The sequence below is a fragment of the Lampetra fluviatilis genome, chromosome 71, assembly GCF_964198595.1.
Source record: "Lampetra fluviatilis chromosome 71, kcLamFluv1.1, whole genome shotgun sequence".
NCBI lineage: Eukaryota > Metazoa > Chordata > Hyperoartia > Petromyzontiformes > Petromyzontidae > Lampetra > Lampetra fluviatilis.
In genome coordinates, this window is record NC_136345.1 from 1,862,901 (window position 1) to 1,877,398 (window position 14,498).

Here is a 14,498-nt window from a genome sequence, read left to right on the forward strand (position 1 = left end):
ATGCTTACGGCCGGGCTAACATCATCACTCGCCCCCCCGCTGCTAAGCGAACCGCTGCTGGGTTCCTCACCCATGGTGTGGGAGCCGTCGCTCGAGGATTCCCCTCCACCGCGGGTCCGCGTCGTAGGCATGGTTAGATACCGAGTAGTATTATGCCCCCTTTACACTACCACGATACCTCCCTTTCCTAGTCGCGCGCCTACAACCCACACGGAGCGAACGTACGCACGCCCACACACACGCCGCTCCGCGCACTCCAACTCAACTCACGTTATGATCGCGCACCTGTATCACACACGGAGTGAACACACGCGACACCCACTCTCGCGCCGCTCTGCGCAGCGCTCCCCTGAGGCGAGCCGCAGCACTACACTCACCCCTGACTACTCGAGTTATGATCGCGCACCTGTATCACACCCGGGGTGGACGCACGCACACACACGCAGCTCCCCACGCGACACACTGCTCAACAAGATCACGCGAGACCACGCTTCGCTATTAATGATTTATTATCTGCTACCTGGTAACTAATGTTGAATCAGTGAGTCGACGAGGCTGGCCTATTCCACTAAACCTGTACCTATTCCCTATATATCGGCTATTATCCTACTTCACCTTCTTACTCCCTGTTAGATGCCCACGGCGGTTCGTTGATCCCGTACTCGCAGCGTGCCTCGATGCGTCTCACGGACGTTCGGGTCGCTGGACTGGAGAGCGTCCTGTCGCGTGGCGCTGGAGAGAAGAGAGCGATTTCTCGTTTGGGCCCCCTTTTTATCCTCCGTCCCGTACTCCCGAATGCTCTCCGCTCATGAGCGGCTCATATGCTAATCAATGTCCTGCTTGCGCGGGTAAACTCTAAACAATGGCTCGCGTCCCCCTTGCACGAGCACGGCGGCTCGGCGGCGCCTCCACGGCGCTTTTGTTATGCTAATCAATGAGCGACCTGCGCGGCGCAAATTCCAATCAATCCCTTTCTCACGCAGGCCTCCCCATTATTGCAGTTCATGCGGCGGCGTCCGTCACAAAGGCTCGCCGTGGGAATCTGTGCACGAGCTCCCCGCGTGCCTCCCCTCCCGATCTATTCATACCTTCAGCTCAATCATTTACCCTCCCCAACAATTGTGCCTGCGCGCTCAAGCGCAACTATCCCAACCTTCCGTGACTATGCACAAGAGCCCCTGCGGTCCTGCTACTCATGCTGTCCCGTCCTTCCCCTGCTGGCCTCGTCGACGCGTGGGGGGGGCGGGGTGTGGGTGTGGGGGATGCGTTTCAACCGTGGTGGCCGAATGCCCTTCACCGCGGCCACACCATATTAAGGCCGGTCGCAGCGCCGCGGTGCAACGTAGCGTCGGGGGAGGTCATCCAATTCCCTGATTGCCGGAAACCGTGAGAGTTAATCCCGATAAGGGTTTCTTGGATAAAAACCGGTCGATCAGGTGTCCTCCCCTTCCAGCTCTATGGGGGGGGGGGGGGGGGGGGAATGCGTGCGGGTGTGTTCATGTGAGGTGAGGTGAGGGGGACGAGGGGTTGGCTCCGTTGCTTGGTGGTGGCGAGGTCGGGGATGGGGCGCCTGCCGAACGGCTTCGTGGCGGCGGCATTACACGTACACACAGTTTACCCACACAGTATACAAACAGTCTGTACACGCACAGTGTATACACACAAAGTAACAACAACCGCCATTCGCCACTAAGTGGCGGTGACGTCACCACGGCGCTTGTGCCAGGCTATGTGCACGGGGCAGATCCAGGTGTCATGGGTCGACTGACTGAGATGACTGGCCAATGCACCACCTGTGCCCCCGACTGCGCCAACAAACAGTGTCCACACACAATGTTCACGTTATTGTTGAGCTCACGCACCCAATGGGTCTCTGTTCAAGAGAGGGAGCCATAGAACCAGATGACACCAGAAGGCGTACTACTCAAACACAGTGCAGTATCAGAGAAAGCCGTCTCGGGTGTGGACCAATAAACTTCGAGGACAGTGCATATTATCATTATCAGAGTTGCTTTTTTTGTTTGTATTTTTGACTACTTGTGTTGTGGTTATTGCAAACATGATGCCTTGTATAAAGGTGTCAGTTTTGTACCAGTTTAAAAGGGTAAAAACCTATTACTATAATATACTGTATTCAGTTATCCTGCTGCTCGTTGGGGGAGGGGATTGTGTGAACCCCGCACGTGACGTCATGTCACCTGCTGCCGCATGACGTCATGAGTTACCAGGTCGCTTCTGCTTCGCGCACGCTCGCTCACTGAGATCCGAGTTGAGAAGTTTACATCGTGGTGGTTGTTGTGGTGGTGGTGGTGGTGGTTGTTGTTGTGAACCCAGGTAGAGCCTGGCTCCTTCTCCCTCGTAGGGATATCAATTGAGTAGCAGCGAGTATGGAATCGATGTCCAGATTGGAACATTACAAAGCGGGGCCTAGCCATGCAGGGCCTTGCCTCCTGCCCTCGCCTGATTGCATTTGCTTTAATTCTCTGCTTAAGTTTAATTTGTCTTCACCTGGCTCACTACTTTGAATCGTTTTTTTGACTTGAAATATTTCTACGTTTTTTTTTATTTTACCAGGCATAGCCCACTTGAGCTACACCGCTCGTTTTCAGAAGCGACCTGCCCACAGCACATGGGGGGCTTATCAACTTGTGGAAATGTTTATCGGTCAAATACTCTAAACGCGTGGTGATGTTGACTCTAAATGTGCAGGGAAAACCGCAGGATCCGGAGCAAAATCCACGCGACCACGGAGAGAGAGGGACACGCAAACTCCAAATATACAGCCATAATACAGGTTTGTTTGGGATTGATCGCGTAAATAAATCAATGTGCCGTTAATCCCGCCACCACCCGACACAGCCAATTAGTAAGAGGTTTGTCACGTAAACAGAACGTGGCCAGTGCATCACTAGTACAGCACTAATGTGTAGTGTAGTGTATAGTTGTGTATAGTGTAGTGCAGAGGTGGGACAAAGTCATTGTTATGCAAGTCCAAGTCGAGTCGCAAGTCATCAAATTCATGACTCGAGTCTGACTCGAGTCCAAGTCACATGACTCGAGTCCACATCTCATAGGTGGGACAAAGTCATTGTTATGCAAGTCCAAGTCGAGTCGCAAGTCATCAAATTCATGACTCGAGTCTGACTCGAGTCCAAGTCACATGACTCGAGTCCACACCTCTGGTGTAGTGTATAATTGTGTATAGTGTGTATAATGTAGTGTATAGTTGTGTATAGTGTAGTGTACTAGTACAGAATGTCAGTGTGTTGGAGAGCCAAGCCACAACATTTGCAATCTAAGTACAACGTTTTGACAGTAATTCCAACCAGCTTCATCAGACGACAGCCAAATGTTGCGGCTTGGCTCTGTGGGAATAGAAATCGGCTCAATGGGTTCATAGCGCAGCACGCTAACCGTTGCACTACTGCTCCCCACTCACACACAAACTTCATCGGACGTATAGTATTTATCCAGCAATAACTAAGTTACCCGGCTTAGCTCAGGTCTCAGTAATCAAACATTAAGAGTAATGTCTCTGCTTTTTTTTATGTAATTAAGGTGTATCATACCATATCGAGGCTTGGGGATTTGGGTTCTTTGTTTTGTATGTCTCTGACTCTGCTCACATTCATTGACGATTTTTATAATTTTGGGCAAGCCCGTCTAAAGCTGCGTGACCAGGAGTTGGAGCCAGTTGCTGTTCAACTTGGCTTGTGACATAAATTAAATCTGTCCCCATGCATTACATTACATAGCATCTTCATTAGTTATGCAGTTTGAAAAGCTCAAAATAGCCATATAAATAAATTGCATTCGTTACAGTTAAAATGATACCCGCATCAATGCCTGGTTATAGTTAAGGGATCATTCCCTGGTCAACCATGTTGTATCTGCTGATGATCTGGAAATGGCTACTCAATGAGATGGGGTAAGATAATCTTGTTCTGTGCCTGGATAATTCCATCATGAAAGGTGGCCTTGCGTATGTTCCACAAAAATAAATCACCTGCCTGGGAATTTCATGTCATACAACACTGTACCTGCTCAACTCTCCATGAGCAATCAGGCAGTTCTACAAGTAATGGAGGAGCTCCCATGCCTGGTTAATGTGTTCACGACCAGCTCTGGTTTGGCAGCCAAAGTCTCACTTTAAATTTGTCTAGCAGCATTCTTTCATTAGACTGTGTAACACTGTGAAAGCTGCCTGGACTTTTGCTCCATACAAAGCTGTGAGTGTCCATCGCCAAGGTCTAGTCTGTCTGAGATCATCCCCTCTCCCTGTCATATTGGCATCGCACCCGCCTCTCACCCTTCGTCCTGTGGATGGTGGGCGCACAGGACGGTGCCACGCAGCCATTCCAGGTTGAGCCCAAATGGGTTACGTGGGTCTGCTAGCCACCAGGCATCGTTCTATGAATGATATCAATATATAATATCTGTAAGGAGTCCCCCCAATGGACTGTCCCTGGAACTCTACCAGGCACGTCCCACTGGGGAACATCCCAGGGGCCTGGCCCAGGACATTCTGGTGGGAATACGTCGCTTGGCTGGCTTTGGGAACGCCTGGGAATTCTGCAGGAAGAGCTCGTCTGTCGCCAGGGAAAGGGAGGTCTGGGCTGCCCTACTGAATGTGCCGCCACCTCCAACCTCACCAAGACAAGAGGATTTAAAAATGAATGAACGAATAAAGCTGCGAGTCTTCTTGGCCACAGATATTACTCCTTTCTCTGTGGATGCAAAATATGAACTTATTCGAAGGACTGTATGTTCTGGCTTTTTACACTATGAGATCTCTTTTACCAGTGGCAAAATATAATAGTAGGTTTTTACCCTTTTAACTGGTACAAAACTGTCACCTTTATTCAAGGCATCATGTTTGCAATGACCACAACACAAGTAGTCAAAAAAGCAAACAAAAAGAAGCAACTCTGATAAGGATGATAATATGCACTGTCCTTGAAGTTGATTGGCCCACACCCGAGACAGCTTTCTTTAGAGCCTAGTCCCCATTGGTGTAGGGCCAGATGACACCAGAAGGCGTACAACTCAAACACAGTGCAATATCAGAGTATTGAGAGCTCGGGGTAAGCATTTACACTATGAGATCTCTTTTACCAGTGGCAAAATATAATAGTAGGTTTTTACCCTTTTAACTGGTACAAAACTGTCACCTTTATTCAAGGCATCATGTTTGCAATGACCACAACACAAGTAGTCAAAAAAGCAAACAAAAAGAAGCAACTCTGATAAGGATGATAATATGCACTGTCCTTGAAGTTGATTGGCCCACACCCGAGACAGCTTTCTTTAGAGCCTAGTCCCCATTGGTGTAGGGCCAGATGACACCAGAAGGCGTACAACTCAAACACAGTGCAATATCAGAGTATTGAGAGCTCGGGGTAAGCATTTACACTATGAGATCTCTTTTACCAGTGGCAAAATATAATAGTAGGTTTTTACCCTTTTAACTGGTACAAAACTGTCACCTTTATTCAAGGCATCATGTTTGCAATGACCACAACACAAGTAGTCAAAAAAGCAAACAAAAAGAAGCAACTCTGATAAGGATGATAATATGCACTGTCCTTGAAGTTGATTGGCCCACACCCGAGACAGCTTTCTTTAGAGCCTAGTCCCCATTGGTGTAGGGCCAGATGACACCAGAAGGCGTACAACTCAAACACAGTGCAATATCAGAGTATTGAGAGCTCGGGGTAAGCATTTACACTATGAGATCTCTTTTACCAGTGGTAAAAGAGATCTCATAGTGTAAATGCTTACCCCGAGCTCTCAATACTCTGATATTGCACTGTGTTTGAGTTGTACGCCTTCTGGTGTCATCTGGCCCTACACCAATGGGGACTAGGCTCTAAAGAAAGCTGTCTCGGGTGTGGGCCAATCAACTTCAAGGACAGTGCATATTATCATCCTTATCAGAGTTGCTTCTTTTTGTTTGCTTTTTTGACTACTTGTGTTGTGGTCATTGCAAACATGATGCCTTGAATAAAGGTGACAGTTTTGTACCAGTTAAAAGGGTAAAAACCTACTATTATATTTTGCCACTGGTAAAAGAGATCTCATAGTGTAAATGCTTACCCCGAGCTCTCAATACTCTGATATTGCACTGTGTTTGAGTTGTACGCCTTCTGGTGTCATCTGGCCCTACACCAATGGGGACTAGGCTCTAAAGAAAGCTGTCTCGGGTGTGGGCCAATCAACTTCAAGGACAGTGCATATTATCATCCTTATCAGAGTTGCTTCTTTTTGTTTGCTTTTTTGACTACTTGTGTTGTGGTCATTGCAAACATGATGCCTTGAATAAAGGTGACAGTTTTGTACCAGTTAAAAGGGTAAAAACCTACTATTATATTTTGCCACTGGTAAAAGAGATCTCATAGTGTAAATGCTTACCCCGAGCTCTCAATACTCTGATATTGCACTGTGTTTGAGTTGTACGCCTTCTGGTGTCATCTGGCCCTACACCAATGGGGACTAGGCTCTAAAGAAAGCTGTCTCGGGTGTGGGCCAATCAACTTCAAGGACAGTGCATATTATCATCCTTATCAGAGTTGCTTCTTTTTGTTTGCTTTTTTGACTACTTGTGTTGTGGTCATTGCAAACATGATGCCTTGAATAAAGGTGACAGTTTTGTACCAGTTAAAAGGGTAAAAACCTACTATTATATTTTGCCACTGGTAAAAGAGATCTCATAGTGTAAATGCTTACCCCGAGCTCTCAATACTCTGATATTGCACTGTGTTTGAGTTGTACGCCTTCTGGTGTCATCTGGCCCTACACCAATGGGGACTAGGCTCTAAAGAAAGCTGTCTCGGGTGTGGGCCAATCAACTTCAAGGACAGTGCATATTATCATCCTTATCAGAGTTGCTTCTTTTTGTTTGCTTTTTTGACTACTTGTGTTGTGGTCATTGCAAACATGATGCCTTGAATAAAGGTGACAGTTTTGTACCAGTTAAAAGGGTAAAAACCTACTATTATATTCTGGCTTTTTATTAAGGCTGGCCTCCCTATGATCCCCTCTATTGAACCAAACAAGATTGTATTATAACCTTACAGAGCCCTAAAATATCAGTACAGAATATAATCTGAGACTTTGGCAGGCGAGGCTGCATTGGTTGGGTCATGAATTCCGCATAAACAGACAGCATGCACAATCATCTTCTGTTAGTCCAGATGTTACGGGCTAAACGGGCATGGCATTGGCTGGAGAAGAGATTGGAGGATGTGGAGTTGATCAGACCTGCTGTCAAGATCGGCCTCTCGAAGAGGCCCGTGACGTATGCTGCAGGGGAGTTGGAGGTATTTGCTCTGCAACAACAATGAGGTTGGAGTAGCAACGATCACATGAATGGGTGGAACGCTGGGTGCCTCAAATGCAGCAAGACAGCAGGAAGCACAGCTGGTGCATCTGTTAATCATCTCAGTCAGTCATCCCTTGACACCTGGATCATTCCCATGACATGCTGACAAGTGATCCACACTTACATGGCATTCATGTGAAATATATGTGTATGTAAGAATTTATCTATGTGGGAGCGGTGGCGCAGTTTTTCCACTGTGTAACAAAAAAAATGTCTTGTTCCTGGGTAGTATGTGTTATTTCCTAATTGCTTTTGCCTCTTAAGTACAAAAAATGGCTATTCCCCACAAACTTTGCTTTTGTGACCAGGACAGTGATATTTATAAATTTACCTCTTTTCAATGAAAAAACAGGTGAATTTGTTATTTTCGTTCACGTACAATTCTGGTCACAAAAGAAAAATTTGTGGGGAATAATAGCCAATTTCTAGAATCTTAGGCATAAGCATTAAAAAAACAACACTTAGTACCCAGGAACAAAAATTGTGTTACATAGTGTTATCACAATTAAAGTTTGATTATCTCCGACAACAAACGTGATTGATTCGTGAAAACTTAACTTATTGTGGGGAAGCATTAATACTGAGCATATGAAGGTGGCCACACCACCACCTTTTTTCCATGCCAGTGTGTGTTACAGTGTAAAGTTTGTATTTGCAGTAAAGTATATTAACTCGATTGAACACGGAGGTAAAATCAAAACAATAGTATGTACTTTTTTTCTTCTGAAAATTTTTAGGAGAATGGAAACAGGAAATTAACACAGCACATATGCAGCTGAAGTTAGATCTGTTCATCCCAGCATTCAAGGAAATCTGAGCCTGGCTTCATGCCTCAAAGTTAGCGATTGAACATTAATTTATGCATTTCTGCATAATAAAAATAGTATTATTTGCAACACCCTTTGCTATGTTAGCTGCATTTTTCTTTTATAAATATTCCTTTTGTAGCCAGACAACCGAAATTGTGTGCTTGGAGTTTTAGGTTAACATTCATTTTGAAGATACTAGGGCTTCCAGGTTGACCATTTGCCCTCTAATTGTGTGCCCGTGTGATGAATTTGGGAATCTTTTTCATATTATCATGAATATATGAATGAGTATAGACATGCAAGTCATGTGTGACTGTATATATGCATTCCTTTGTGCCTCAATACTGACGTAGATGGTGTGGATATTCTCTTTTTTCTCTCTGCAGCTGACGCTTCCTCTGCAGAATTGGTTTGATGGAGCAAAGCCACTCAGCGCAGCTCGGTACAAAAAGGCAACAACGCGACCAGCGTGCATACAGCACGGATCGTGTTGGACATTTAACACAGCACCAGATAACTCACACAGGAGAGAAACCCTTCAAGTGCACTGTGTGTGACAAGGCATTTTCACATTCATCTGCTCTTAAAAAACACCGGAGAACACACACAGGAGAAAAACCCTTCAAGTGCAGTCTGTGCGCGAAGGCGTTTTCACGGTCATCTGCTCTTGTATTACATCAGAGAACACACACGGGAGAGAAACCCTTCAGTTGCACTCTGTGTGGGAAGGCGTTTGCACGTTCACAACATCTTAAAATACACCAGAGAACACACACAGGAGAGAAACCCTTCAAGTGCACTGTGTGTGACAAGGCATTTTCACATTCATCAGTTCTTAGGAACCACCAGAGAACACACACGGGAGAGAAACTCTTCAGGTGCAGTCTGTGCGGGAAGGCGTTTTCACAGTCATCTGGTCTTGTATCGCACCAGAGAACACACACGGGAGATAAACCCTTCAAGTGCAGTGTGTGTGGGAAGGCATTTTCAGATAAATCTACTCTTAAAAAACACCGGATAACACACACAGGAGAAAAACCCTTCAAGTGCAGTCTGTGCGGGAAGGCGTTTTCACAGTCATCTGCTCTTGTATTACATCAGAGAACTCACACGAGAGAGAAACCCTTCAGTTGCACTTTGTGTGGGAAGGCGTTTGCACATTCACAACATCTTAAAATACACCAGAAAACACACACGGGAGAGAAACCCTTCAGTTGCACTCTGTGTGGGAAGGCGTTTGCACAATCACCATATCTTAAATTACACCAGAGAACACACACTGGAGAGAAACCCTTCAAGTGCACTGTGTGTGGGAAGGCGTGCACATTCACAACATCTTCAATTACACCAGAGAACACACACAGGAGAGAAACCCTTCAAGTGCACTGTGTGTGACAAGGCATTTGCACAGTCATCAGGTCTTCATAGACACCAGAGAAGACACACGGGAGAGAAACCCTTCAGTTGCACTCTGTGTGGGAAGGCGTTTGCACAGTCATCAATTCTTAAAAGACACCAGAGGACACATAAGCATCAGAAGATCCCCAAGAAATGGAGTCTGAAATCGGCTTGTGAAAGTCAAATTGCTGCAATGAGCCCATCCCTCATGAAACCAGAAGTGAATCCCAGCTTGGACACTTTTAAAGGTATCAAGGTGAAATGTGAAGAGGCGAAGGTGAAATGTGAAGAAATGATGAAGAGCGAAGAAGTGAAGGTGAAATGTGAGAAAGTGATGGTGAAGAGAGAAAAAGTGACGGTAAACTGTGAAGATGAAGATTCAACTCCAAAATCGTACCTTCACATCGATGGAGGCAACGTGAAGCAGGAGGAGAATTCGGACTGCGAGGCAGAGCTAGGCAACTCCCAGCAGTTTGTGGAAGTGGAGGTGTGGGTGGACTTCTTAGATAATACAAAGTCAAATGGAGACCCGGTAGATGGGTAGGCTTGAGACAATGATGCTCCAATAGATGCACCTTTGTCACAGGCCTTTAATGAAAAGAACGTGAATTTGAACACTGAATTCCTGGGTTCAACCTGCAGAGTAAGAGCGGCGAGTATTTGTTGACCTGTGGGTTGGGTAGATGAATAGTCAGGAGCAAGAGCCAATAAGCTTCCAAGTATTCCACTGTTATATTTATATTTGCATTGATATGGTGCTTGCTTAATTGCCTCAGCAACTCAAGTTTCATATCTCATCACAAACACTCGAAGAGCACCTTCAAGTGGCAGCTGCCTCTGTGTCATAAGGTGACACTGCTGTCACCTGCATGTGGGCATGAGTCGTCAGTAGGGGGTGATGATTGATGTGTAATCTTCATTATGTAATTTCTGGATAATGTTTGAAATTGCCCAAATATTGACCATGACACCAACATGCAATGACCTATGCGTTTTGAATGACACAATCGTATGTTTTACATCCACTGTTCAGCAGACGGTGCATATTTTGTTACTGGAGTAGCCAGACGTGCCTGTCGGATTTGAACCTTGAACCTCTGCAATAAATATAGAATGTGCTACCACTTGGCTTCCCTCAATCTGAGTGTAGGCATGACAGCCTGAATGTTTCTAACCGGCGCAGATGTTCCATTTAGAGGGGTCCACGTTTCACATGCCTACAGAAGGGAGGGCAAAACTGGCCGAGAAGAACCGAAGCTTCATGCGGAGCGGCAGACCAGGTAGCTTCCACACAGCATAGCGCAGCCGATGAAAAGATAATGCCGCCCGACTGATTCGGACCACCCACACTGTACACACGCAGTGTACCCACAAGGTCTACACACACCATGTGCACAGCGTACACACAGTTTACCCACACAGTATACAGTCTGTACACGCACAGTGTATATGTAATAACGTTCAGGAGGACTTGGACGCCGGTGTTGGAGGCACAGTTATTTATTCCGTACAAAGCACGATACAGACCGGGACATACAACACTGAAAGGGGTGTCGGCCCCTTCACCCGTCTAACTGGGGAGACACACTCTAGGCTACCCCTAGCCTACCTCTGGGTCCTCCACTATCGGGCTAGGGGAGGCTAGCTAGCCCAGCACTGGCCAACTGGGCTTACGGCGCCCGGAGTCCCCAGACCAGCTCTGACAAGAGCACCGGCTCTGGCTCTCGGGGCCACGCCACTGGCTCGGTCCTGGTCGGCCCTTCATGGTCATTCCCCCCCCCCCCGCCAAAATACAAAAGTCTATTTTATATCTAGATTTGAAGTTTTAGTGACTAGACAGACACACGTATCCACACATTTCCCTTTTATATAGATAAATCGACATTTTGCGACCCCCACTGCCACCGTGTGGCATATTATTTCGTGCCAGAGACTCTGTTGAGAGGACAACAGTCCGAGTCCATAACTGGCAATAAGTAACGGCAAAGCAGTTACAAGCGACTCACAGAATTGTGCGCAGTTGCTTATACAGTACACGACTTCCCTGAAGGCAAACACCTTCAGCGAGCGCAATGCCGATCACACGCGTCGAATAAAAAGCAAGGGACAAGTCCTTACTTAATAACAACTCCTTACTTACTAACAACTCCTATTATTTTTAATTGCTGAAGGGGTTGCCCCCCCCCCCACCTGAAAATCCTGGCTCCGCCTCTGAGTGTGTGACAGTGTCAAGTTTGTATTTGCAGTAAAGTCTATTAACTCTATTGAGCATGGAGGTTATATCAAAACGGTAGTTTATTTTTGTTTTCCTCTGGAAACATTTGTAAGAATGGAGTCAGGATGATATCACAGCACATGTGCAGCTGAAGTCAGAACTGTTTATCCCAGCATTCAAGGACATCTGTGCCTGGCTTCACACCTCTAAGTTGCAATTCAACATTAATTTATTGATTTCTGCATAACACAAATAGTATTCATATTCTTGGTTCTTTTCGGTAAAGTCACGTAGAAGGGAAACAATAAAGTAATAAAAAATATAAAACAATTAAATTATCACGACGTTTCGACTTCAAAACAAGCAATCATCATCAGGTGTGTTTTTTTCCACACCTGATAAAGATTGCTTGTGTTGCAGTTGAAACATCGTGATAATTTTATTGTTTTTATTATTTTATTGTTTCCCTTCTACGTGACTTTACCGAAAGAACCAAGAATATGAATCCCTGCAGTCACGAAAGCTTTAAATCAAAACAAATAGTATTATTTTCAACAGCCTTTGCTTTGTCAGCTGAATTTAGCTTTCATAAATATTACTTTTGTAGCCAGACAGCCGTTTTGTGTGCTCGGAGTATTGGGTTAACATTCATTTTGAAGATACGAGGGCTTCTAGGCATGTTTGTGACCATTTGCCTTCTCATTGTGTGCCATAACAGCCCGTGTGATGAATTTGGGACACTTTTTCACTATATCATGAATATATGAATAGGTATAGACATTTGTCTGTGTAAATATGCATTCCTCTGTGTATCGATACTGACGTGTAGATGGTGTTGATATTTTTTTTCTGTCTGCAGCTGTCACTTCCTCTGCAGAATTAGTCTAATGGAGCAAAGGCACTCTGCGCGGCTCGGTGCATACAGCATGGATCGTACTGGAAATTTGACACGGCACCAGAGAACTCGCACAGGAGAGAAACCCTTCAAGTGCAGTGTGTGAGAAGGCGTTTGCACTTTCATCTCATCTTGTAGCACACCAGAGAACACACACGGGAGAGAAACCCTTCAAATGCAGTGTGTGTGGGAAGGCATTTGCACGTTCATCTTGTCTTGTAATACACCAGAGAACACACACGGGAGAGAAACCCTTCAAGTGCAGTGTGTGTGGGAAGGCATTTGCACATTCATTTTCTCTTGTAGCACACCAGAGAACACACACAGGAGAGAAACCCTTCAAATGCAGTGTGTGTGGGAAGGCGTTTGCACAGTCAACTACTCTTGTAGAACACCAGAGAACACACACAGGAGAGAAACCTCTCAAGTGCAGTGTGTGTGGGAAGGCGTTTGCACAGTCATCTACTCTTGCAAAACACCAGATAATACACGCGGCAAAGAAACCCTTCAAGTGCAGTGTGTGTGGGAAGGGGTTTGCACGCTCATCTACTCTTGTAGACCACCAGAGAACACACACAGGAGAGAAACCCTTCAAGTGCAGTGTTTGTGGGAGGGCGTTTGCACTTTCATCTCCTCTTGTAGCACACCAAAGAACACACACGGGAGAGAAACCCTTCAAATGCAGTGTTTGTGGGAAGGCGTTTGCACAGTCATCTACTCTTGGAATACACCAGAGAACACACACGGGAGAGAAACCCTTCAAGTGCAGTGTGTGTGGGAAGGCGTTTGCACGTTCATCTCCTCTTGTAGCACACCAGAGAACACACACGGGAGAGAACCCCTTCAGGTGCACTCCTTGCGGGAAGACATTTGCACTTTCATCAAATCTTCATGCACACCAGAGAACACACAAGCATCAGAAGATCCAGAAGGAGTGGAGTCTGTAATCGACTTGTGAAAGTCAAAGTGCCGCAATGAGCCCATCCCTCATTAAACAATAACCGGAAGAAAATCCCAGCTTAGACACTTTTAAAGGTATCAAGGTGAAATATGAAGAGGTGAAGGTGAAATATGAAGAGGTGAAGGTGAAATGTGAAGAAGTGATGGTCAAGAGCGAAGAAGTGAAGGTAAAATGTGAAGATGAAGATTCAACTCCAAAATCAGACCTTCACATCGATAGAGGCAACGTGAAGCAGGAGGAGAATTCTGACTGTGAGGCAGAGCAAGGAAACTCCCAGCAGTTTGTGGAAGTTGAGGTGTGGGTGGACTTCCTCTGAAACAATACAAAGTCAAATGGAGACCCGGTAGATGTGTAGCTTGAGATGATGTCGCTCCAATAGACGCACCTTTGTCACAGGCCTTTAATGACAAGAATGTGAAGTTGAACGCTCAATTCCTAGGTTCAACCTGCAGGGCAAGAGCGGCCAGTCTTTGTGGACCTGTGGGTTGCGTAGATCTCTAACCAGGAGTGAGAGCCAATAAACTCCCAAGCATTCGATATGTAATCATAATTGCATTTACATGGTGCTTGCTTAATTGCCTCAGCAACTTGGAGTTTTGTATCGTATCTTGTCTCAAACACTCGAAGAGCATCCCCAAGTAGCAGCTGCCCCTGTGTGGCACAAGGAGGTGGCCCTGCACCGGCCTGCATGTGGACAAGAGCCTGTCAGTAGGGGGCGGTGGTTGATGTGGCATCTTAGTTGTGGAGTTTGTCGGTAATGTTTTAGAATTTGATCAATTTTGACCCAGGCGTCAGAATGCAATGGCCTACTCGTTTTGAATTACACTATCATGTTGTAC

The 14,498-nt window shown here is 45.9% G+C and overlaps 1 protein-coding gene and 1 pseudogene across 2 annotated transcripts in view; one reads left to right on the plus strand and one right to left on the minus strand.

Moving 5' to 3' along the window:
• The window catches only part of LOC144953008 (uncharacterized), a 455,753-nt gene that overhangs the window by 391,110 nt on the left and 50,145 nt on the right, over window positions 1-14,498 (minus strand). The gene's annotated exons all lie outside the window — the stretch shown is intronic.
• Window positions 8,357-14,498, plus strand: part of LOC144953029 (uncharacterized) — an 89,383-nt pseudogene continuing 83,241 nt past the window's right edge. Inside the window, exons 1-2 of the transcript XR_013640741.1 lie at window positions 8,357-8,632; window positions 12,663-13,583. The product of XR_013640741.1 is annotated as an uncharacterized LOC144953029 (transcript). The remainder of the gene's footprint in view (window positions 8,633-12,662; window positions 13,584-14,498) is intronic.